The sequence below is a fragment of the Pinus tabuliformis genome, chromosome 3_1 (genome assembly GCF_031772625.1).
Source record: "Pinus tabuliformis cultivar Carrire ecotype Pingquan chromosome 3_1, CPIR1, whole genome shotgun sequence".
NCBI classification, from domain to species: domain Eukaryota; kingdom Viridiplantae; phylum Streptophyta; class Pinopsida; order Pinales; family Pinaceae; genus Pinus; species Pinus tabuliformis.
This window is the reverse complement of record NC_142301.1, coordinates 874,859,133-874,863,145: the sequence shown is the minus strand read 5'-3', so window position 1 is coordinate 874,863,145 and position 4,013 is coordinate 874,859,133. Positions and strand designations below refer to the sequence as shown.

The 4,013-nt window shown below is 22.0% G+C and overlaps 1 long non-coding RNA gene across 1 annotated transcript; it reads right to left on the bottom strand.

Annotated features, from left to right (window-relative positions):
• Positions 1–2,881: 2,881 nt before the first annotated feature.
• On the bottom strand, positions 2,882–3,276 carry LOC149190372 (uncharacterized). Its single transcript, XR_016255989.1, has 2 exons — positions 3,066–3,276; positions 2,882–2,967 (listed from the first exon to the last, which is right to left on the bottom strand). It is a non-coding gene; the product is annotated as an uncharacterized LOC149190372 (long non-coding RNA).
• Between the last annotated feature and the right edge of the window lie 737 nt (positions 3,277–4,013).

Here is a 4,013-nt window from a genome sequence, read left to right as displayed (position 1 = left end):
CTTCAAGAGAACAATAAGGTTTGGTAGAAATAAAATAGGAATGGTAAACACCAAACCTAAAATATGCACCAAAAACTTTAGGTTATATTTCTTTTTACCAAGGATAGGTTAAACAAACTAATTGAAAATTAGGAAAGACAAAACCAAATTAAATGAACCAATAAGTTGATCCTAGCTTATTCATTATTCCAGAGCCAATGGTGAAGCCAGAAGAAGAATATATATATCTATCTATATATATATATACCCCAAAAACTTCAGGTTATAAAATAAATAAATATACCAAAAATAGGTTAAACAAACTAATTAACAAAATTTAATTTAATGAATCAATAAGTTGATCTAGCTTATTCATTATTATGGAGCCAATGGTGAAGTTGGAATATATATATATATATATATATATATATATAAAATCAATCTTGTAGTGAAAATTCCAAGAGAGAAGCCTTAATGGTTAATATACTTATATGGCTCAACTATAAATAATAGTGTTTAGCCAATTGAAGAAAATATTGTTACAATTTTTTTTCACTGATGAAACTTTGATATTCTTTTGTTATGCTTTTCATAGGACTCCATAACCTCTGCTATATCTAAGTGATCGAGGAATTACATCCAAATAATACATATGGGATAATGTAATTTCACTTTTTTATATAATAAAGGATTACAAGGGTAATTTACTCCATGATGAATGTGGGGTGTACCTCCTTTACATAAGGCTAAAGTTTCTTTTGACATAACCCAGACATATTATCTTCCAAAGGGGCACATTCCAACAATAATTTTACTTCAACATATATTTTTTTATAAAATTATATTAAGTGATTGTAGTTTCCAATGACTAGGAAGCCATGAGAGAAATATTAGGTAAATGAGGGAGTTCATGAATGCATTGCTACGTATTATAAAATGTATAGTTGAGGATGAGCTCAATGTTACACAAATGGATTATTTTTAGATAACTTACATTATTTTTCTTTTATTTACTGTATTTCTTTCATTGTAACAAAATAGTCCATTGACACCAAGTTTATCTCTAAATTCAATGTATTTTTCCTATCAATGTAGAACATTTTTTTTATTTTACATTGATTTTGGTACTAATTTTAATGACAAATTTTTCTCCCATTACATTTTTCATTAATTGTTTTTCTAAATTTTATCTATGATCACACTTTTGTGCTAGGTTTAGCATCATGCAATTTAACTAGAGTAGCATTGTGTATTGTGTTGATTTTTTCTTCATAATGTAGCTTCTTCTATACCACCAACTTTACCATATTTTTGTTTATTACACCAAAATGAGCTTTGCTTCCAATATAATTTCTAACATTTCTTCTACTTTAGCATCTAGTTTTAGTTCGTCTATATCTTCTAATATTTGCTTTTATTCATAATAAGTTTTACTTCCATAATGGCTTCCACGTTACCATTGAGATTCTTCCATTACAACTTTGCTTGTAGAATTTTTTTCCTTCCACTATAACATCCACTTTTACATTCCATGTTTCTTCTATTGCTTCCATTTAGAAATTGGCTTTATTTCCGCTATAACTTCAACTCTAGCACCATGTTTTTTTTTAACTATAACTTACACTTCAACACCATATTTTCTTCCACTAAGACTTCCACTTTAACATTGGGTTTTTTCTTCCACTAAGGCTTCCACTTTAACATTGGGTTTATTAAATAAGATGTTTAGTTTAACATAAATTAAATATTTAATTTATATTAAATTAGATAAAATTTGGGTAATTGGTAAAAGTTAATTTTTTTTAATATATTTTTTTTAATGTTTTTAAAATTTATTATTTAAAAATCTATAATTCTAAATATATATATATATATATATAAATTAAAATATATTTAAAATTTTATAATATTTTTAAAAAATTACTTATTATACTATATTTAAGATAAAAAAAAATTCTGATAAAAAATAAAATAAAATCAAGATTCTTCGAATTTATAATTGATTTAAATTATACTTAAAATTGTTATATTTTTTACTCAGATTCAAATCATTTATATATATGTATGGGTTTATGGAAAAAATTGTAATATAAAATTTAAATCTTATTAAATAAGATGTCTAATTTAATATAAATTAGATATAATTTGGGTAATTGAGAAAATTTTGCAATGTTTTTACAATTTATTATTTAAAAATCTATAATTCTAAATATTTTTAAAAGAAAAAATATATATTTATTTTTAATAAATAAATTAAAATATATTTAAAATTTTATAATATTTTAAAAGAATTACTTATTATACAATATTTAAGATTAAAAAAAAAAAATCTGATAAAAAATTAAAATGAAAATCAAAAATCTTCAAAATTATAATTTAATTAATATTATTATTTAACATACTATGAAACCTAATTCTAAATATTTTTGAAAGAAAAAAATATATCTTTAATAAATAAATTAAAATATATTTAAAATTTTATAATATCTTAAAAGAATTACTTATTATACAATATTTTAAAAAAAATAAATAAATAAATAAATAATAATAATAATAATAATAATAATAAAAAATTAAAATTAAAATCAAAATTCTTCAAACTTATAATTTAATTAATATTATTATTTAACATACTATGAAACCATATCTAAAATAATAACATTTTGAAAAATCATATTTTTATTAATTAAAAATTAAATTCTACCGCTTTTAATGTAATTAATTTGACATACTATGAAAACATACCTTTCGAGGCACCGCAGTGTGAAACTTTGAGAGATAAACTCCGATACAATCCAAATATAAACCACTCCGACCATGAAAGCCCACTATTTTCCCATAGCTATTGGGGAATGAAAAGTAATTCCCTTTTTCTCTACCATAAGGTCCATATTTCTTCAAGTTGCTTGTAAAAGTCAATGACCTTAAATAAGTGTCGTAATGTCCACTTATTGAAGTGAGAATCTCTTTGGGATAATCCAATTCAATCTGTAAAAAATAAATTATAAATTAATCAATATATAAAAATTAAAACAATATCAATGCATATTATTTATAAAACATATTTATTATTATTCAGTCATCACCTTTCCAACTTTTTTTCCACCGTTTCCTCCATGCTCGAACCGAAAAGGACTTCCATCCTTATCATATTTAATTTTAATGGAATGTATGGCATCTCCATAACCTACGATTATTCTGTGAATGCCTGAATACACTCCATCATCCCACTTGTCCCCACCTTGGCCTCCCCATGGACCAACTGATATGGGCTTCAAACTCTACAATAAGAAGAAAATAAAGACCTCAAATTAATTAATTTTTCCATTTACCACAAAAAATTGTACTTCATTAACTTTCACAAAGACTTCAAATTAATTAATTTTTCCATTTACCACAAAAAAAATTGTACTTCATTAACTTTCACAAAGACTTCAAATTAGTTAATTTGTCCATTTACTAGGGAAAAAATCTGCTTAACTTATCATTATAAGAAAGTTAAGGAATTTTGTATACATATTTTATTATTAAATGTAAATTTACAATATCTTATCAAGATATATATACATTCTTAATCATTAAATCATTTAAATTATACTTTAAATTGTTATATTTTTAATTAGTTAATTTGTCCATTTACTAGGAAAAAAATCTACTTAACTTATAATTATAAGAAAGTTCAGGAATTTTGTATACATATTTTATTATTAAATGTAAATTTACAATATCTTATCAATATATATATATATATATATATATATATATATATATATATATATATATTCTTAATCATTAAATCATTTAAATTATACTTTAAATTGTTATATTTTTTAATCAAACTCAAATCATTTATATATATGTATGGGGCCATGAAAAAAATTGTAATATAAAATTTAAATCTTATTAAATAAGATGTTTAATTTAATATAAACTAGATATAATTTGGGTAATTGAGAAAATTTATTTTTTTTAATATTTTTTTTTGTAATGTTTTTAAAATTTATTATTTAAAAATCTATAATTCTAAATATTTT